General features: G+C 46.0%; 1 long non-coding RNA gene across 1 annotated transcript in view; it reads left to right on the top strand.

The window, feature by feature from the left end:
- The window catches only part of LOC149437121 (uncharacterized), an 830,460-nt gene that overhangs the window by 281,136 nt on the left and 526,531 nt on the right, over positions 1-22,793 (top strand). Inside the window, exon 3 of the long non-coding RNA XR_016308178.1 lies at positions 17,408-17,466. This is a non-coding gene — a long non-coding RNA (uncharacterized LOC149437121). The remainder of the gene's footprint in view (positions 1-17,407; positions 17,467-22,793) is intronic.

Below are 22,793 nucleotides of genomic sequence, written 5' to 3'. Positions count from 1 at the left end.
TTAAATTTTTTACTGGACATATTTAATAGTAAAAAGTCAAAAGTATTTTTTTTTTCTCAAAATTGTCTTTTTTTTTTTTGTATCACAAAAAATAAAAAACGCGCAGGCGATCAAATACCACCGAAAGAAAGTTATATTTGTGGGGAAAAAAGAACATAAATTTCATTTGCATGCTGCGTTTCATGACCACGCAATTGTCAAAGTAATGCAGCACCGTAACACAAAAAATGGCCTGGTCAGGGGGGAGGGGAATCCTCTGGAGGGCGAGGGGTTAATGTTGGGGACGTGGTGCTAGGATCCCCCTATGCGACTCAATTCCTTATGCAAGAAATGACATACCGGGAATTCTTCTTTGAAATGTCTGCACCATGAAGCATCGCGGCAATGTGAAGTCCCTCTGGTCGCCATGTAAATGCAAAAGTTGGCAGCCAAGGGGGTGGTAAAAATGCCAATCAAACGCCTATTTTTACCATCCTCCACCACCCTTGTGAACTAAGCTAAGCAGCTGTGTTTATGCATGGTAATCCCTTTTCCCTTCCAACACAAACGCATGACATAATCTTTGTTTTTTTTTTCATTGAACAGAAGTCACATGACCTCCTCTTCGGGGTCCTAGCAGGGGACAAAAATACCGAGCAGCGGCATCAAAAAGTCACCTGATGCGCTGTAGTTTAGCCCCACCCACAGACTGGCGCCTTGCAGAACGCAGAGGCAGGGGATAAGTCGCATGACTTGAAATGCGATTTAGGGATAGGCTACTTTTTTTTTTTAAGTCGTCCTGTCCTATACGGTGATGGGGATGGAGATGGGTTTGCTGACACTTTCATAACTTCATTCATTAGTGTTTTTATGTCTCTCTGGAGTTCGGCTTTAAAAGAAAAATGTGGTGTGTTTTCGGCACGCTTTATTGTGAGTCATTATTTTAATATTCATCTGAAAGTCAGTTTTATTGTGACCTTCACATTTTTAGATGCTTTCTTCTAGATTCTGCCTCTAGTGGGTACCTGTATATCAGGCGGAGGGATCGTCAACCCTTCACTGGGCCGGCAGAGATACGTGAAGGGGGGGAAATTTATTATACTCCGTACAAAGCCAGGCAGATATCCGTCCCTTCCATCTCGCTTCTCTTCTTCTGCTCTCGTTTTACTCCACACTTAAAGGAAAAAATCCTGTATTCTGACAACTGCATGAGGTTAATACTTGTAATGTTCAGGATATAGACGTGTAACTATGGCCAAAATAAAAAATGACATGATATGATACAGTCTGTCAAAAGTATTACCCTCCCTATCGGTATGATTATTTCAGATTTTTGGTGCTGAAAGCGGTACCATTTTTTTGCATGGAAATACGTATTTTTTTTTGTATTGTAGGCTGTAATTTAGGAATAACTCCCTTAAATCTGTCCGAACAAGAGTCTAGTAAACATCCCGGGGAGGATAAAATTTGAAACACGAAATCATAAATTATAATTTAATAAATAATCATAAAAAATAATAATATAATAATAATAATTTTAATTCAATAATATAATCAAACTAAAAACACTGAAATGTGAAATAGAGCGCCAAGTTCGCACATCGCTGAGCTCAGTCGCAGAATCGTTTTCAGTGTCTGATGAGGAATTTCCCCCACCAATCATTATCACTCAATTCTGCAAGTGGTTCTGATTTACTATCGCTGTTCTCTAGCCGGTCTAAAACCGCGTCTGACCTAAAGGGACGCTTTTTTTGGACGCCATGGACTTTTCTAAGTTTCCAGGCAGAAAGAACAGTAAAAATGCAGGCAGGGCAACGGACAAAGCACTCGGGACAAAATGTATGTGAAATGGTTTGATACAGGAATGTTATACTATGTAATAATCATTTTTTAAAAAATGACATTTTTAAAAAAATTTGTCGCCGTTTCCGGCACCCATACGTCCCGACGTCACAGGGACCGGAACACGGAAGCCGGATGCCGGCATCGGCCGGGGATGCTGCAGGGGACGCATCGCGGGAGCGAAGGACAAGGTAAGTGCTGCAGGGACTCCCTATGCAACGCTGCATGGTAAGCCCGAGTGTAGCTCGGGGGGGGGTTACCGCTTTTGGTACTGAAACTTTACCCCAAGCTACACTCGGGAATACCGCCAGGGAGGTTAAAGCAAAACCAGGGGCGGACTGACCATTTGGAAACTGGGGCACTGCCCGAGGGCCCGGGATCAGTAAGGGGCCCCATGAGATGCCCCTGGTACCTTTTTCATAGGCTAGTTTGAGTTTGGGCAAGGACACAGGGCCCCATGATCCCCTATTGCCCGGGGGCCCCATGAGTTGTCAGTCCGCCCCTGAGCGGAACTATTATTTATTTATTACAGGTACTTATATAGTGCCATCAATTTACGCAGCACTTTACATATATATTGTACATTCACATCAGTCCCTAACCCTCAAGGGGTGTACAATCTAAGGTCCCTAACCCTCAAGTGGCGTACAATGTAAGGTCCCTAACCCTCAAGGGGCGTACAATCTAAGGTCCCTAACCCTCAAGTGGCGTACAATCTAAGGTCCCTAACCCTCAAGGGGCGTACAATCTAAGGTCCCTAACCCTCAAGGGGCGTACAATCTAAGGTCCCTAACTCTCAAGGGGCGTACAATCTAAGGTCCCTAACCCTCAAGGGGTGTACAATCTAAGGTCCCTAACCCTCAAGGGGCGTACAATCTAAGGTCCCTAACCCTCAAGGGGCGTACAATCTAAGGTCCCTAACCCTCAAGGGGCGTACAATCTAAGGTCCCTAACCCTCAAGGGGCGTACAATCTAAGGTCCCTAACTCACGTTCATACATACACATACTAGGGACAATTTAGACAGGATCCAATTCACCTACCAGCATGTCTTTTGAATTGTGGGAGGAAAATGGAGTACCCGGAGGAAACCCACGCAGGCACATGCAAACTTCAGGCAGGTGGTGCCATGGCTGAGATTTGAACCTGAGTACTGCCTGGTGGAAGTGCTAACCATTTAGCCTCTGTGCTGCCCACTAAAGTATTGCTTTTAAAAACTTTTACCACTAAAAGAAAGCTCAATTTGTGGGGAAAAAAGGACATACATTTTATCTGGGTGCGGCATTGCATGACTGCGCAATTGTCAGTAAAAGTAACGCAACGCCGTAACGCAAAAAATTGCCTGGTCAGGAAGGGGGGGGGGGATCCTCAGGAGGGCAAGGGGTTAATTTAAAACCATCTGTCCACCTATGACTGCCCTATCCATAGGGTGACAACACTGCTGTGCCATTCCCCTACAGAATGAACAGGTCACCTTGTTACACTTTTACTATCGTAAAGGGCCCGACAAGCCATCTATGTGACAGTACAGACAAAGCGACAGGTGCTCTTTATGCTGATATCAGAGGCGTATCCATAGGGTGACAACACTGCTGTGCCATTCCCCTACAGAATGAACAGCATGGTCACCTTGTTACAGGAAGAGGAAAAAGAACAGATATACTGATAGGATCAACAAGTAATGCAACTATGTTGGGGAAGGGGGGGAGGGGGGGAGGGGGGGACTCGGAAAAACAGAAATTGTTGTGTTAATGCTACTTATAGACTTCATAATTTATGTAATGTTTTCATTTTGCCCACTTTAAGCTGATTTCCAAGTAGACAGGTAAAACACAGCTGTAATGGATATAGAGGAACTTTAGGCCCCATGTACACGGGACACTTCTGAGCGAAGGAAACTGACTGCTGGAAAACGTAGGTTAAAAAATGTCTGTTTAGCCGCATTTGCATACTGCGTTTATGAGCGTTTGTGTTTAAAAGCGTTTTTTAACCAGCTCGTCCCTCCGGGTGCATACCGCGTTTATGCGCGTTTATGAGCATTTGCGTTTAGAAGCGTTATTTAAAGATAACCTCAGGAGACCTTCCAAAATGCTCAGAAAGCACTGAAAAATAGTAAAAAAATTACTATTTCAGACATTTTGAGAGAAATAGAGAGAGCAGAAGCAGAGAGAGCAGTATGTGTTGAGATTAGATGTCGTTTTTTTTTTTGTGGTGTTTGGATGTTCCGGCTCATTTCTGTGCAGAAATTATTGCAGCCGTGTCTAACATTATTATTATTATTATTATACAGTATTTATAAAGCGCCAATAGTTCGCTCAGCGCTGTACATTACAAAGGGGGACAGAACATGTGACAGAACAATACCAATACAATGTGATACATGAGGGGATCGAGGGCCCTGCTCTTTCGAGTTTACAATCTAGGAGGGGAGGGGATGGTGGTACAGGAGGAGATAGCTGTGGGGGATGGGGTGGTAGGAAGAGTGGAGGTGGTCGGCAAGTTAGCAGGGGGTGGGGTAGGCTTCCCTGAAGAGGTGGGTTTTCAGGGTGCGCCTAAAGGAGAGGAGAGTAGGTGATAATCTGATGGGTTGGGGCAGGGAGTTCCAGAGGATGGGTGACACCCTGGAGAAGTCCTGGAGGCGGGCATGGGAGGAGGAGACCAGAGAACTAGAGAGAAGGAGGTCTTGTGAGGAGTGGAGTGTGCGTGTTGGGCGGTACTTGGATATTAGGTCAGTGATGTAGTTCGGGGCAGTATGGTGGACAGCTTTGTACGTCAGTGTTAGGATTTTGAATTTGATCCGTTGAGCAATCGGAAGCCAGTGGAGGGATTGGCAGAGGGGGGTGGAGGACACTGAGTGGAGGCCAGTGGAGGGATTGGCAGAGGGGGGTGGAGGACACTGAGTGGAGGCCAGTGGAGGGATTGGCAGAGGGGGGTGGCGGAGATGGAGTGGTTGGAAAGGTGAATGAGTCTGGCAGCCGTATTCAGGATGGACTGAAGCGGGGATAGCCAGCGGCGAGGCAGGCCAGTGAGGAGGGAGTTGCAGTAGTCGAGTCGTGATATGATGAGGGAGTGGATGAGCTGTTTAGTGGTTTCTGGGGTTAGAAAACGCGCGTATTTTGGCGATGTTGCGGAGGCGGAGTCTGCATGAGTTTGTTAAAGATTGGACTTGGGGCTGGAAGGATAGGTTGGAGTCCAGAATGACACCAAGTACTCTGGCCTGCGGGGCGGGTTTGATGGTGGCGTTGTTGGACATGATGGAGAAGTCAATGGGGGGTGGTGTCCGGGCTGGGGGGAAGACAAGAAACTCGGTTTTGGAGAGGTTCAGTTTAAGGAAGTGGCGCGACATCCAATCTGATATGTCGCTCAGTAGGTGTGGGATTCGGGCTGAGACCGAGGGGGTGAGGTGGGGGGTTGAGAGATAGATTTGTGTGTCGTCGGCATAGAGATGGTAGTTGAAGCCATGAGAGTGTATGAGTTGGCCAAGAGAGGAGGTGTAGATGGAGAAGAGAAGGGGCCCGAGGGCAGAGCCTTGAGGGACCCCAACAGAGAGGGGGAGTGAGGGGGAGGTGGTAGCATTATAGGTAACGCTGAAGGAGCGTTGTGACAGGTAGGATGAGAGCCAGGAGAGAGCAGAATCTCTGAGGCCAAGGGAGTAGAAACCTCAAAGTATGGTGTGCCGGGTCCATTTGAGTTCCGAGAAAACGCTTTGCATGCATCTTTCATGATGAAAAAAGGCTCTGGACATCATCTGGAAATGGAAGAGTTAAAAAAATTTTGCAAATGCTTATAAACGCAGTTAGCCGCGTTTACAAGCGTTTGTCGTTTGAAACGCTGATAAAATCTACTCCTGAACGCAAGTTTCGTGCATTCAAAAAAACGATTGTAAACTCAACTGCCTGAAAACGACTGTAAAGGACGATGTGTACACGGGCACAGAGGAAACCATTAGGGAGAGTTAAGGGGCTGCTGAAAAAAAATGCAGAAAAGCTCCTGAACGTCAGTTTATCATCTGCAGTGTACATGGAGCCTTATGCCGGCCATAAACGGGTCGAAAATCGGACGATTTTTCGTCCAAAAGATTAATCGGTCGATTTTTGCACTATTAGTGGGTTAATTCGTTGGCCGTTTTTTGCTTTTTCTCCACTTTTGGATTATCGGTCATGTTGGAAAATTTGTGGAAAACGACCGATTTTCACGGCAGCGATGGTCAAATCGTGCGAAAAAAATATGCGAATGAGCCGTGACCTGGAAGGAACAGAAGTTTTGTATGTTATATGGGGAGAACTTTATGACTTTTTTCGTAATGGTGGTTACGTCGGTTTAACGAACGAGCGATGTTTCGTTCATTGGACGAAAAAAACGGCCGGTTTTCGCGCCGTCTATGACCTGCATTAGTATTTGGCAAAACATCTGTCATTGTGTTCAGCCAGTCTTATAATTCAGGCACCCCTGCTAGACAAAGGAGCCCTGCCCTGGACCTCCCTACAGATTGCAACGCTCAGCTACAATATGCATTTTTCCTTGGCTTCCATCTTCTTGTGAAAATGCCAGTTTGCTGGCTTCACAGACCTGGACGATGTATGCAGATCAGGAGTTGCGACTTCACTTTGACACTACCTGTTGCATGTTTGATTAATGCGCCAGAGACAGCCAGGCAACAGGCATTCCCCAAAGGAAGTCAGTGATAACCAGGGGCGGACTGACAACTCATGGGGCCACCGGGCAATAGGAGATCATGGGGCCCATGTGTCCTTGCCCAAACTCAAAAAAGCCTATGAAAAAGGTACCAGGGGCATCTCATGGGGTCCCCTATTGACCCCGGGCCCTCGGGCAATGCCCGAGTTTCCAAATGGTCAGTCCGCCCCTGCATGGGGACCCCAGGCAATAGGGGATCATCGGGCCCCTGTGTCCTTGCCCAAACTCAAAAAAGCCTATGAAAAAGGTACCAGGGGCATCTCATGGGGTCCCCTATTGACCCCGGGCCCTCGGGCAGCGCCCGAGTTTCCAAATGGTCAGTCCGCCCCTGCATGGGGACCCCAGGCAATAGGGGATCATCGGCCCCTGTGTATTTGCCCAAAGTCAAAAAAGCCTATGAAAAAAGGTACCAGGGGCATCTCATGGGGCCCCCTACTGACCCCGGGCCCTCGGGCAGTGCCCGAGTTTCCAAATGGTCAGTCCGCCCCTGCATGGGGACCCCAGGCAATAGGGGATCATCGGGCCCCTGTGTCTTTGCCCAAACTCAAAAAAGCCTATGAAAAAAGGTACCAGGGGCATCTCATGGGGTCCCCTATTGACCCCGGGCCCTTGGGCAGTGCCCGAGTTTCCAAATGGTCAGTCCGCCCCTGGTGATACACATTTCTTAAATACATAACTGAATTAAAGTGTTTCCAAAGCCGAAACTTTGTTCTTCCCATCAGTTCATTTTTCCACCGAGTCCTCAACAGCCTCCAATCACATGTTCCTACTGACAGCAGAGCTAAGGCCTCAAAAAGCTGGGAGTACATTTTTTTTTTTTTTACAGCTGTGTTTTTGATGATTTTTTTTTTTTTTTAACAGACCTGCCAGCGAAGTCCATTATCTGCATATAAACAGCGTGGCGCACGTCTGTATTCCGCACGGGTTACTTAATATATCACATTAGACAGCGTGCTTTCCTTCCAGCGGAGTACGGCACCCATAAGGAACGAGAGTTTATTAACAATCCAGCACAAGCCCATTATCTATCAAGCAAAACTGTTTGTGAAGAGTCAGACAGATGTTCTCATCTACAAGTCTTGTGTGTGAGTGTTTTTTTTTTTTTTTTTTCACGGTAATAAGCAGGAACAATCAGAATGCTGATATTACAACCCTCAGGAAATGTCGGAGTGGCGGAGATACCACAATGAATGCTCGAGTCCCTCTCATCTGAACAGACGCAGATTATTCAGATTTGCGATTTACTGAGACTTGGCTGTGCTGTCTTGTGTTAAAGCGGAACTGTCATCTGCTTCGTGTTGTGTTAGATATACATGCAAAAGAGTTTAAAGACGACGTGAATCTTTGTAGCTGTGCCCAATAGGGACAAGCAGAGGGCAAAAGACTAGTCAGCATTACTGTGTGCGGTCTTCTTGTGGCCACACTTTTCCCTGTTACCGACGTAGTTCTGCTCTGTGTGTCTGTGTGGAAGAGGCCATCTTGGTAGAGGAGTAGAACTTCCTCATGTCTGAGGTGCCCCCCTGATGGCTGGTGATCTAATGAGTGGAGAAGTAATGTTCAAGAAGTAGGTGTAGGAAGCATGGGCCTACAGAATGAATGAAGAAGAAGAAGGGATATTCTTCCACTGCAGGTCCTCAGGAACAGCTTTCTCTCCAGCTAGGAGAACAGTGAACACAGCATAGCAGCAATTACTACATCTCACTTCAAACCTGGTGACGTTGATCTCCAAATCTTGACAAGAGCTTGAGTTCTTTAGCAGCTGCTGGGCGGTGCAGGCTTCCTGCTCCTTGTGTAGATTTTATGTTTTCTATTTTAATTTCATACGTGTAAAAAAAAGTGGGGTTTTTTTTGTTTTGTTTTTTTGGTTTTGTTTTTGTTTTTTTCTTCTGGAGCTGTATTGTGCCCAAAACAGACAAGCAGAGGACAAAAGACTAGTCAACATTATTGTGTGCGATCATCTTGTGGCCACTCTTTTCCCTGTTACTGACATAGTTCTGCTCTGGTCCTCTGTGTGAAAGAGGCCATCTTGGTAGAGGAGTAGAACTTCCTCATGTCTGAGGTGCCCCCCTGATGGCTGGGTATCTGATGACTGGAGAGGTAATGTTCAAGAAGTAGCTGTAGGAAGCATGGGCCTACAGAATGAATGAAGAAGAAGCAGGGATATTCTTCCACTGCAGGTCCTCAGGAACAGCTTTCTCTCCAGCTAGAACAGTGACCACAGCATAGTAGCAATTACACCATCTCACTTGAAACCTGGTGACGTTGATCTCCGAATCTCGACAAGAGCTGGAGTTCTTCAGCAGCTGCTGGGCGGTGCAGGTTGCCTGCTCCTTGTTTAGATTTTATGTTTCTGTTTTAATTTCATACGCGTAAAAAAAAGTGTTTTTTTTTTGTTTTTTGTTTTTTTTCTTCTGGAGCTGTATTGTGCCAAAAACAGACAAACAGGGGGCAATAGATTAGTCAACATTATTGTGTGCGATCATCTTGTGGCCACTCTTTCCCCTGTTATTGACATAGGTCTGCTCTGTGTCCCTGTGTGGAAGAGGCCATCTTGGTAGAGGAGTAGAACTTTCTCATGTCTGAGGTGCCCCCCTGATGGCTGGTGATCTGATGACTGGAGAGGGAATGTTCAAGAAGTAGGTGTAGAAAGCATGGGCCTACAGAATGAATGAAGAAGAAGCAGGGATATTCTTGCACTGCAGGTCCTCAGGAACAGCTTTCTCCCCAGCTAGGAGAACAGTGAACATAACATAGTAGAAATGACTAAATCTCACTTCAAACATGGTGAGACTAGCAGCCGGGGCAGCAGTACCTAAGGTGATCCTACACTGCCTAGGCACAGAAAGTATTCCTTGAACCCCTGCTCAGAAAAACTGTGGGTGCCGCTCAAAGCTCCTGTACATCCAAATCGGGCAACAGTGAGCAGGCCAGGGGAGAGCCCTTCCTGGCTCAATTTATGCAGTGTAAAAGGAGAGAAGTCCTCAGATGCCGCACACATGACAGTCACTGGAGTTAAAGCCGGGCTCAGCCCTGATGGGTTTCGCCCCACCCATGGGGGCTTAGTCATGAAATGTGTCTGGGTGTGGCTTGGATGGATCTGGGCTAAAGCTGCTTTTACTCCGGTGACTGTCAGGTTTTGATGGTGTGCGACATCTGGGGCCTTCTCTCCTTTTCTACTACAGAAAGTACACTGTTATTTTTCAGGAGGTTTTTTAGGCAAGTTATGAGGGGGCTCCCACCAATCCTGAGCTGAGTTCCTGGGTCTGTACACCTGCTTTGCCTGTCATGAGGGGTTCCCACCATCCCTGTGCTGAGTTCCCAGCTCTGTAGGCCAGCTGTGTTCATTATACGGGGCTCCCACCATCCCTGTGCTGAGTTCCCAGGTCTGTATACCTGCTGTGTCCATTATGAGGGGTTCCCACCATCCCTGTGCCAAGTTCCCGGGTCTGTTTACCTACTGTGTACATTATGAGGGGTTCCCACCATCACTGTGCCAAGTTTCCAGGTCTGTATACCTACTGTGTCCATTATGATGGATTCCCACCATCCCTGTGCCGAGTTGTTTTGGGGGTCGACAGCCCTCCATAAATGAGTAAAATAATATTCCACTACAATCATACACCATACCTTCTTTTCTTGACAGAAGTGAGATTTAGCTGTTTGTTCTTAAAACATCTATTGATTTAACACTCAGCGCTCTCGCCGTTTGTGTCTGCAATTTCAACCGACACTTTTTTTTTTTTTGGCAACAGTCAGCAGCCAGACACAAATGCATTGATTATCTCTTCTGTGGGTCTGCGCGTTCGTATTGTGTGACCTTCGATGAATTAAATTAAATTGGCCTTGCGGTTACAGTTTCTATTGTGCATTAAAACAACAACCGTCTGAGTGCTGTGTCCATTTTCAAGTCAATCAGAGCGTTTTTTTTTTTTTTTGGGGGGGAGGGTGGGGGGGTTCATTGTCTGTGTAAAATGTGCCATGACTTTCCAATTACGACACAAAGGCTTGGGCCCAGAAATGTGAGGTGCAGCAGAATAATTGGGTGTTTTTCTCTGCATACGGTTTCATCTGCTTTATTTTCATCCGCTGATGCTGAACTGAGAAGGTTGGAGGTTATTGAGAAGAATACCAAAACTTCAGTAGTATATCTGCAAATGTGTGTAGGAGCTGTACCCCCGGCCCTTTGATGCTGCAGTGTGGAGTTGGGAAGAGAAGGTTCGGTGCTGATAACTGCCACTGTTTTCTTCAGTCGGGAGGAAGATATCTTGGCCTTAAAGGAAACCTGTGCTGGCAATATGGAGGCTGCCGTTGTTTGCCTTCCCTTCGGAAGACGATATTTGTCAGTGTAACAGAACCGACCCAGACTGCGATTGGGTACTTCCGTTAGACTACAGCTTCCCCGTCCGAACACCAACAACAGACACCACAGCCGACCATACAAGACTAGATGACACCGGTCTTGAAGTAAACCAGGAAGTAGACTAGTTTGTTATAACAAAGATACAAGATATATACACTCAGGGGACAATCCCCCCTCCCTGTACAATGACACAGGGCGGGGCAATCTACATTTAGTAGCAAGAGACACACAGGTATTCAAACTTCACAACAGCAGACAGTCCCATCAGGAGGGAGGGCTGCTGGAGACACCCCCCCACTAAGCTAATATTTATTTATTACAGGTACTTCTATAGTGCTGTCTGTTTTACGCAGCACTTTACATATATATTGTACATTCACATCAGTCCCATCAGTCCCTAATCTAAGATCCCTAACCCTCAAGGAGCGTACAATCTAAGGTCCCTAACTCACGTTCAAACATACACATACTGGGGACAATTTAGACAGGAGCCAATTCACCTACCTGCATGTCTTTGGAGTGTGGGAGGAAACCCACGCAGGCACAGGTAGAACATGCAAACTCCAGGCAGGTGGCGCCGTGGCTGGGATTTGAACCAAATACTCTAGTACTGCCAGGCGGAAGTGCTAACCATTTAGCCGCTGTGCTGCCTTTATACACATACATCCCATAATAGTTTGCTCCCAAACAATAGAACAATTGGATGCAGCCACATAATATCAAACAATCAACAACCCCCCACCCCAATATTAGGACAGATTATTATTATTACTATTATACAGTATTTATAAAGCGGCAATAGTTCGCTCAGCGCTGTACATTACAAAGGGGGACAGAACATGTGACAGAACAATACCAATACAATGCAAAACATGAGGGGATCGAGGGCCCTGCTCTTTGGAGCTTACAACCTAGGAGGGAGGGGGTGGTGGAACAGGAGGAGATAGCTGTGGGGGATGGAGTGGTAGGAGGAGTGGAGGAGGTCGGTAAGTTAGCAGGGGGTGGGGTAGGCTTCCCTGAAGAGATGGGTTTTCAGGGTGCGCCTAAAGGAGAGGAGAGTAGGTGATAGTCTGATGGATTGGGGTAGGGAGTTCCAGAGGATGGGTGACACCCTGGAGAAGTCCTGGAGGCGGGCATGGGAGATCACCCTGTACCCCTAACAGGCACAGGGTGATTTACACATAATAGGGATATGGGGAGCTGAGACAAGGGTCTCCCCACCTCTTCAAAGTGAGCTGGGTTCCATGGGCCCCCCACCCAAAGTGACTCCCGTCTGTCATGCTCAGGGTTCTCCCTAGAGATATTTTCCCGGCTGTGGTACCAGGTGATCTGCAGATCAGGGACTCTGGGATCGATTTACTAAAGGCAAAGAGAATGTGCACTCTGCAAGTGCAATTTCTCCAGAGTTTAGTAAATGAGGTAAAGCTTCGCATCGCAAAGAATACCGAATCATGTGCAAGGAAAAAAAAAAACAAAACCACATTTTTGCTTGCACATGATTGGATGATGGACGTCAGTAAAACTGCTGCTTATTTACTAAGCTCTGAACAACTGCACTTTGTAGCGCGCACAATCTAAAGTATTTGCCTTTAGTAAATCACCCCCAATGTGTCCCCACTCTGCATTGGGTGAAGGCAGAGGAGGCATCCACATAGATGGCTTGTCGGGCCCTTTACGATAGTAAAGGTGTAACAAGGTGACCATGCTGTTCATTCTGTAAGGGAATGGCACAGCAGTGTTGTCACCCTATGGATAGGGCAGTCATAGGTGGACAGATGGTTTTAAATTAACCCCTTGCCCTCCTGAGGATTCCCCCCCCTTCCTGACCAAGCAAATTTTTGCATTACAGCGCTTCGTTACTTTAACTGACGATTGCACGGTCATGCTACGCTGCACCCAAATAAAATTTACGTCCTTTTTTCCCACGAATTGAGCTTTGTTTCGGTGGTATTTGATCGCCTGCGGTTTTTATTTTTTGCGCTATAAACAAAAAAAATACTGACAATTTTGAGAAAAAAAAAACTATATTTTTGACTTTTTGCTAATAAACACGTCCAGTAAAAAATTTAAAAAATCAAATTTCATCATAAATTTAGGCCCAAATGTATTCTGCTCCGTGTCTTTGCTAAAAAATAATCCCAATTAAACCAAATAATTGGTTTATGTGAAAGTTATAGCGCTTTCAAATGGCGGTATAGATATTGGGAATTTTTTTCTAGTAATGGTGGCGATCAGCGACTTATAGCGGGACTGTGGTGGACATTTTGACACTGGGGGGGGGGAACTGACTTGGTGTCACTGACATCCCCAGTGCCACCAATACAGTGATCAGTGCTAATAAAAAGCGTTGACACTGTACTAATGGCACTGAGCAGGAAGGGGTTAACATTTGGGGTGATCAAAGGGTTAACCGTGTGCTGGGAGTGTTTTACTGGGGGGCGGTGTGTTGGTGCTTCACTGTAAGCACACTGCTCTGGCTGGCTGCCATCCAGAGCAGTGTGCCTGAGCCGACAGGGAGGAGGACTGTTAGTAAACAAAGCAGCCCTCCTCCCCGTCGGAGATCCGCGGTAATCCCCGGCCAGGACCTGGTAATTGACATCTGCGGCCGCGAATGGCTGCGTGGGTAGGGCTCGCGCATGTCCCCTACTCGGAAATACAAAATCACGTATATATACGTGATTTTGCACACCCCTGCCGCCCTGTAGCAGTATATCTGCTATAGGGCGGTGGGGATGTGGTTAAGGAATTGCAGGATATTTATACATAGTTACATTGATCTAGCTTGGATGCATATCCCATGCCTGTGGATCCCTGAAGCTGTAAATCGCTGTAATAGGCACTGCTGCTACACTGCTACTACAGTGATCCCTACTATCTCCCGAGTAGTACCATGCAATCCGGTTGCATGCAATGTATTTCTAAAAGTAATGGTTGCACTACTTTTTGTGCCATACAGTGTAGTTTCAGCCCATTCAAATGAATGAAAGTTGAATCTCACAGGAATGCGGAACGTGTTCCTGTGCGATTCCTATGTGAACCGGCACTAGTGTTCCATAATGTGACCAAACAGGTTGGCTCTATAATGTGATCGAATTATGGAACACTAGTGCCGGGTCACACAGGAATCCCACAGTTACTATTTCATCCTTTCTAGCTGAAACTAATGCTAATCCACCGCCAAGTGGATCCGCCTGCTCAGAGGGGAATCTGTCCACTGATCCCTGCTGAGCAGGGGGGTGACAGGTCCGTGTCCGCTCTGCACAAGCAGCTGTTCTCTATGGGGTTGTTGTTGGAAGTAAACAGACCGCCTGTTCATTTACATCCAACTGGTAACTGATCCTCTAGAACAGTGTTTCTCTAGCTTTTTTCAGTCAAGGCATCTTTTAAACAGTTACCGACCGAAGATAGCCAAATGACGGCTACACTGCGGCCGGCCAGTTCTGGGAGAACGTCATATGAAGTCCTCCCAGATCGCCCTCTCCTGCGCGCCCCCCAGAGCGCGCACCCGGCGATCTCCGTGATCGCTGTGTCCTACGGACACAGCTGATCACGTGATGTGGTAAAAGGCCAATCACAGCGGACTTTTACCACGTGATCAGCCGTGTCCAATGACACGCTGATAACAGGGAAATGCAATTTTCGGTTCTCGGCTGCACTTTCCTCACGCTGTCAGAACGTGGGGAAAGTACTGCCCAGAACTGGCAGTTGTCAGAGCAGGGATTGGCACCGATCATCAGGGCACTGATGATCAGTGCCCTGATGATCGGTGCCCTGATGATCGGTGCCTAGCAGTGCCACCCACCAGTTCCACCCACCAGTGCCCAGCAGTGCCACCCACCAGTGCCCAGCGGTGCCACCCACCAGTGCCCAGCGGTGCCACCCAGCAGTGCCACTCGCCTGTGCCCATCAGTGCCACTCAACTGTGCCCATCAGTGCCACCCACCTGTGCCCATCAGTGCAGCCCAGCAGTTGTGCCAGTCAGTGCCCAGCAGTGGCGCCAGTCAGTGCCCAGCAGGGCCGCGAGTCAGTGCCCCGCAGTGTCGCCAGTTAGTGCCCAGCAATACTGCCAGTCAGTGCAGCCTATCAGTGCTGACTATCAGTACCCATCATCAGTGCCACTTATCAGTTCAACCTATCCATGCCACCTCATTAGTGCTGCCTATCAGTGCCGCCTATCAGTTCCCTTCAGTGCTGCCTATCAGTGCCCATCAGTGCTGCCTATCAGTGCCCATCAGTGCTGCCTATCAGTGCTGCCTATCAGTGCTGCCTCATCAACGCACATCAGTAAAGTAGAAAAATTACCTGTTTGCAAAATTTTATAATAGAAACAAAGAAACCTTTTTTTTTTTTTTTATATATTTTTGCTCTTTATTTGTTTATAGCGCAAAAAATAAAACCCCCAGCACAAGTAAATACCACCAAAAGAAAGCTCTATTTGTGAGAAAAAAATAATAAAAATGTCATATGGGTACAATGTTGCATGACCACGCAATTGTCATTCAAAGTGCGACAGCGCTGAAAGCTGAAAATTGGCCTGGTAAGGTATAAGTGCCCGGTAGGCAAGTGGTTAAAATTCTGCACAATCTCAAGGCACCCCAACCTCGCACGACCGCCTGCTCTCTAGCTCCCTTGTCTCCTCCTCCCATGCTCGTCTTCAGGACTTCTCCAGAGCTTCCCCCATCCTCCGGAATTCTCTACCCCTCTCTATCTCCGCTGTTCTCCCTCTTCTCTGTGACGATTCCATGACAGACCTGATCAATTCACTGTGCAAGCATTAGCCAATCAGAATTGCGCTGGCCCATCCCAAAAGTGCTGCACAGAGAAGAGGGAGAAGAGCAGCAATTTCAAATCTCCGGATTGTTGGACCGGCTGCTTGGGCGCTAATAGCCCAGCATCACCAGAGGTAAGTACAGTGGGGACTGCGGGGGAGGGGAGCACGTACCTGTTAGTTTACCTTTGCATTTTTTCTGTAAACGTGAACGTAAACGTTAACTCAAGGTCAGGGATCTGACTACACTTCTGGATCCCAAGGCTAGCTGAACAGGATTGCAGATCTTCGGGTTGACGTGTTCAGTCAATTTAAATGGAATATTTAGCTGTTTGCCTGAAGTTGAGGTTTTTGTAATCTGAAGGTAGAAAACGCGAGTTCCCCGCTTGTACTAGTAAAGTCTCAAAGATAAGTTTACATTTTAATAATTTTTTTTCTTCTTAAGAGCTACCAACCAACTGGAAGAGGATATTGCCATCAACATGTAATCAGGATGAAGCTAGCGAGATTAAAGTATTTATTTTCTAGAAGAAAATCTCATTAAAAATGCTAAGCTCTTGAAATCTGTTTAATATATTATCGTTTCTGATTTAGAGACCCGCTTTTTTTTTTTTTTTTCCCCTTGGATGTTCGTTTAAAAGTTACCCGTTTGCCGAGCGCCTTGTGACAGATGAACCTGTTGCTTTCTCAGTTCACCTGCGACAGTTGCGAGGTCTAAATGGCAATTATTTTGGGTGTTTGGTGGAAACTCCATCTGTCATTTGGAAAAGGTAATCAAGGCCGCGTCAGGATCTCTTCCAACCAACGTCCCCGCTTGTCTTTTTATTGCTCAGCAAACCGGCTAGCAAAGCGGTTAATGTCTTATATGTGCCGGTGGCTCTCTAGTTCGAAAGCCTTTTTTTTTTTTTTTAAAACCTTTTGCTGCAATGTACTATGGAGTTGAGCTTGTTTGGATTTTGTTGTAAACCTCTTAGTTATGATAGGAGCAATCCTCTTATACACAAATTCCTTGTAGCGTCTGACAGACTTTAATAAAGGATAACCAGATAGACAAATATCGCTGGCAGATGGGCTTTACAAAAAGCGCAGATCAATTTTTTGGGGGGGTTTTAAAGGGGAATTGGGCACCTAAGCAAATTCCTAGTCAGCTTTGAAAATTCACTGTGATTCAGACGTAGAGGGTCTTGTCCTTCAATAGTGCAACTCATTTACAAATAGGTGATAGGCTTGGCTCATGGGCAAGGGCAGACTGACAACTCATGGGGCCCCCGGGCAATAGGGGATCATGGGGCCCCTGTGTCCTTGCCCAAACTCAAAAAAGCCTATGAAAAAGGTACCAGGGGTATCTCATGGGGCCCCCTACTGACCCCGGGCCCCATGAGATGCCCCTGGGATCATCAGGGATCATCAGGGATCGTGTTATAAAAAAAGCTACAGAAGTAGAAATATTAAAAGTGACTTTTAAAATGACACGGTGGGCTGAATCTCCTGCATGAAATCCACTCATCAGATTTCCTGGCTCTGCCACATGCCACAGCAGCCACAGTGCTACACTGCATTCTTTCCAATGTAAAATAATGAACCGGAGAACCCAAGGGAGGTATTAAACCAGTAAATGATTCAATCTGCCTCCATCCACCACATCAGTATGAAATATCAGCCTTGTGTGTAATTGGCCTTTTTCAGGACCTTGCCCTGAAAATAAATATACTGTTACTCTATATTATGACATAATTCCATGTTATTTATTGTTTTTTTTTGCAGGAGTATAATACATGGATCTCTCATTATAAAGGCGGCTCATCGGCACCATCGATGTAAAGGTATGTGGAACACGTAGAGGAAGCTCCCCTTCTACCTGACTGTGTGATGATTTGCCCTGGCAGTGGACATTGAATGAATACATTCTTACATAATTGAAGGTTCTTTGCAAACTATTTATATCTTTCTGTGGTAATCATTGTCTAAGAACGACACAAGTGGTTGTCATGGAACTTGTGGGACAGAAGAACTAAAGTGTATATCAAAACAAGTGTTTAGAAATGTTGTTACTGGCGTTAAGGGACTGTCAGGGGGACCCGTCCATCCTCTCCCCTGGTTGTGGCCTTCTGTTCGTGGATTGGTACACGTGTGTGTATGCACATGGTTGGTCGGGGATGTGGACCAAAAGGGTGTATAAACTCCTTACCTTAAAGCGGTTATAAACCCCCTCAGTGTTTATTAGTTTCACACACTGAGCACAATAAACACTCTCCAGTAAATTATTTGCTAAAATTCTTACCCCAGAACGTACAGATTACATCTTTCAAAGCTGCTGGCTCCTGCTCTTTCAGTGCTGCTTCCCTGAACGTCCTGTCTTCACTGGACGTTCAGGGAAGCAGCACTGAACGTCCTTTCTTCACAGGAAGGAGTTAACAATAGACAGTGCAATTTCCAGGCAGTCTGTTAGCTTGGAGAATGGAGGAGGAGGGAGCAGCTGGGGAGTACCTTTCCATCCTAGGCTACAGGGCTGTGTGTTCCTATTGGTGCACACAGTGTAGGGATTCACAACTCTAGTCCCTGCATGCATAGGATGCTGCAAAAGAAAGGAGCCACCCTGAAACAGGTAACCTGCAACAGTGAACATGGCACCAGCTTAAACTGCAACATAGTCAAGGATTAAAAGATAAAGAAGTTGCAAACTCAGTAAGTGATTTATTCAAATGCTTAAAAACGTTGAGGGTTTCATGTCACTTTAGGGCAGACAGTGCTGTGATTTCCCGACAGATACCATTTGGAGTGCTAGCTTGATTTCTGCTTTTCCTGTTGCTGACCCAGATAGTCTGAATATGCCGTCTCTCCTGATACGTTTGCCAAACATGCCCATTTCTGACCATCCTTGTATGCTGCCCGTCTCAACCTCTGCCTGGAAACAGACTATACTTCCTTGCCTCCTGTCTCAAAATCTGAATAAAACTGACTATCTTTGGCTGCTGCCTTCTTTGACCTCCGCCATTGCTTACTGCTTTTCCTCCTCCTCTTTCCCTCCATGTTACTGATATCCATTTTCGCCATTAGTGGGGTGATTCTGAGGGGTGCGACCCGGTTGCATTTTGCTGCAAAGTAGCCTGTGGGCTACTAGGGTTACCGGCCTATTGTTCCTTGTGGGGTGCTCTGGTGAAGACCATGGTGCTACTTGGATTCTGCATATCTACGGAGCATGCATCTCCTGTCGGGGGGGGAATTTCATAACACGCTACGTCTTTGCCCATCCCAACATCTGACAGCTATGACCTGCTGAGGAGAAGGAGTGGCTCCTAATATTCCTTCACATGTATGTGACAGCCATATGGAAGAAAAATATATCTGAAATATATGTTAAAAATACTCTTCCCAAATATATTGACATATATTTGAAATGCTACAATGTCGGCTCAGTCATGTGATCAGCTGTGTCCAATCACAGCTGATCACATGTGAACAGGGAAATGCTGGTTATCGGCATTTCTCTCCTCTCTCGCTGTCACACTGACAGAGGAGAGGAGAGCCGGTAATCGGCATTCCGCAGAAGGGACATGTACACTGATCATCGGGGTACTGATGATCAGTGTGCCCTGCATGGGCGGCAATAGGGGATCATGGGGCCCCTGTGTTCTTGCCCAAACTCAAAAAAGCCTATGAAAAAGGTACCAGGGGCATCTCATGGGGCCCCCTACTGACCCCGGGCCCTCGGGCAGTGCCCGAGTTTCCAAATGGGCAGTCCGCCCCTGGTGCCCTGATGATCGGTGTAGCCCCAGCAGTGCTACCTGTCAGTGTCCATCAGTGCCACGTGCCAGTGCCCATCAGTGCCACATCAATGCCACATATCAGTGCCCATCTGAGCTGCCTTTCAGTGTCACCCATCAGTGCCAGTCAGTGCCAATCAGTGCCACCTATAAGTGCTGCCAATCAGTGCCACCTATCAGTGTCAGTCAGTGCTGCCTATCAGTGCCAGTGAGTGCCGCCTATCAGTGTGCATCAATGCCGCCTATCAGTGCCAGTCAGTGCCGCCTATCAGTGCCATATATCAGTGCCATATATCAGTGCTGCCTTTCAGTGCCCATCAGTGATGCCTGTCAATGCCCATCAGTGCCACGTACCAGTGCCTCCTCATCAGTGCCCATCAGTGCCACCTATCAGTGTCCATCAGTGCAGCCTATCAGTGCCCATCACTGCAGCCTCATTAGCGCACATCAGTGAAGGAGAAAAATCACTTATTTACAAAATTGTATAACAAAAACTAAGAAACAAAATTTTTTTTTCTAAATTTTCAGTGGTTTTTGGTTTAAGAAAAAATAAAAAACCACGAGGTGATTAAATACCACCAAAATAAAGCTCTGTCACAAAAAAATTATAAAAATGTCATATGGGTGTAGTGTTGCATGACCGCGCAATTGTCATTCAAAGTGCGACAGCGCTGAAAGCTGGAAATTGGCCTGGGCAGGAAGGGGGTATAAGTGCCCTGTAGGTGAGGGGTAAAAATACAAATCTACATTTTTGGAATGCATTTACAAATATATGTTAAAATGACTTTTTTATATGTTTAAAAATATAGATTGTTTAAATATATTCTTCAAATTTTTTTAAAAAAAGTCATTTTTACATATATTTGTAAATGCATTCCAAAAATATAGATTTGTATTTTTAAAGACAAACAGTATATTTGAAATGTATTTAAAAACATTTTTCATATATTTTGTAACAAAGACGCATTTCAACATGCAGTATATATATATATTTATTGAAATATATTTTGAAATATATTGAATATGGTCAAAATTGTAGCATTTCAAATATATGTCAGTGTGTTTGAGAAGAATATTTTTAACATATATTTCAAATATATTTTTCTTCCATGTAGGAGTTAAGTTGGCCTGGGATAATAGATGGTAGTTGGACTTGCAGGCATTTTCTAGTTGCCCTCAGGACAAGAAATCTAATGAGTGCAGCAGATGACGACATAAACTTGTAGGCTCAGCTTGGCCAACCTGGCAATTGCGCTTGTTGCTGTGTTGCGGTGCAATTCATTTTGAATAGCATTTCAGCACACTTCTATAATGCACCTACATTGCCAAGCACCACAGCCTGTTGTAACCCGCAATGGGGATGATTTACTAAAGGCAAATAGTTTGTGCACTTTGCAAGTGCAGTTGCTCCAGAGCTTAGTAAATGAGCAGATGTTTTGCTGACTTCCATTATCCAATCATGTGCAAGCAAAAATGCTGTTTTATATTCTTCTTGCACGTGATTGGGTATTCTTTGCAAAGGGAAGCTTCACCTCATTTACTAAGCTCTGGAGCAGCGGTGTCAAACTGGTGGCCCTCCAGCTGTTGCGAAACTACAAGTCCCATCATGCCTCTGCCTTTGGGAGTCATGCTTCTAACTGTCACTCTTGCAATGCCTCATGGGACTTGTAGTTTGGCAGCAGCTGGAGGGCCGCCAGTTTGACACCCGTGCTCTAGAGCAGTGGTCGGCAAGCCACGGCTCGTGAGCCACATGCGGCTCTTTGCACACTTTAATGCGGCTCTTCTGTGTGCCGGGCGCCCGCTCCCCTCCCTCCTCTCGGGCGGCCGCCCCAAAAGTCAGGACTCTGCAGCTAGCCCAGCAATGGGCAAACTACGGCCCGGCGGACCTTTTAATCCGGCCCGCGGAGCGTGGCAAACATTGGCTGTCAGGATGTAGGCGGGGCAGCGTGACGAACTCCTCTCCTCTCACAGTCCGCCCCGAAGACCAGAACGGCGCAGGAACACAGCGAGAGGAACGCGCGGAGCAAAGGTAAGTGAATTGACACAGGGGGGACTTGGGGACTTAATATGGGGAATGAATTACTATGGGGGATGAATTACTATATGGGGAATGAATTACTATATGGGGGATGAATTACTATAGGGGGGATGAATTACTATAGGGGGGGGTGAATTACTATATGGGGGATGAATTACTATATGGGGGATGAATTACTATATGGGGGATGAATTACTATGGGGGATGAATTACTATGGGGGATGAATTACTATATTGGGGATGAATTACTATATGGGGGATGAATTACTATGGGGGATGAATTACTATATAAGGGATGAATTACTATGGGGGATGAATTACTATGGGGGATGAATTACTATGGGGGATGAATTACTATATGGGGGATGAATTACTATATAAGGGATGAATTACTATGGGGGATTAATTACTATATGGGAGATGAATTACTATATGGGGTATTAATTACTATATGGGGGATGAATTACTATATGGGGGATGAATTACTATGGGGGATGAATTACTATATGGGGGATGAATTACTATGGGGGATGAATTACTATATGGGGGATGAATTACTATATGGGGGATGAATTACTATGGGGGATGAATTACTATGGGGATGAATTACAATGGGGGATGAATTACTATGGGGGATGAATTACTATATGGGGGATGAATTACTATGGGGGATGAATTACTATATGGGGGATGAATTACTATATGGGGGATGAATTACTATGGGGGATGAATTACTATGGGGGATGAATTACTATATGGGGGATGAATTACTATAGGGGGGATGAATTACTATATGGGGGATGAATTACTATATGGGGGATGAATTACTATATGGGGGATGAATTACTATGGGGGGTGAATTACTATATGGGGGATGTATTTTCAGTTTTAAAAATGTGGCTCTCAAAATAAATTTCAATCTTGGTTTTGGCGAGATTTGGCTCAGTTGAAAATAATGGTTGCCCACCAATGCTCTAGAGCAACTGCACTTGCAGAGTGCATATGCACTTGGTAAAGTGCACAGTCTATGGGGTTGATTTAATAAAGGCAAATAGACTGTGCACTTTGCAAAGAAAACCCAATCACATGCAAGGATAATTTTAAAAAAAACAGCTTTTTTGCTTGCACATGATTGGATGATGGAAGTCAGCAGAGTTTCACCTCTTTTACTAAGCTCTGGAACAACTGCTCTTGCAAAGTGCACAGTCTACTTGCCGTTAGTAAATCCACCCCAGTGTGTGTTCGCAGGGGCGTATTTACCACAAGGCAAACAAGGCACTTACCTAGGGCGGCATTTTTCTGGGGGACAGCGCTGCCCCCTGAAAGAAAGGATGGAAGAAGGGACACA

Source organism: Staurois parvus, unplaced genomic scaffold (assembly GCF_062004578.1).
Source record: "Staurois parvus isolate SC_StPar_1 unplaced genomic scaffold, SC_StPar_1.0 ptg001310l, whole genome shotgun sequence".
Taxonomy (NCBI): domain Eukaryota; kingdom Metazoa; phylum Chordata; class Amphibia; order Anura; family Ranidae; genus Staurois; species Staurois parvus.
Note: the sequence above shows the minus strand (reverse complement) of the source record. Positions and strands in the feature narration are given on the sequence as shown.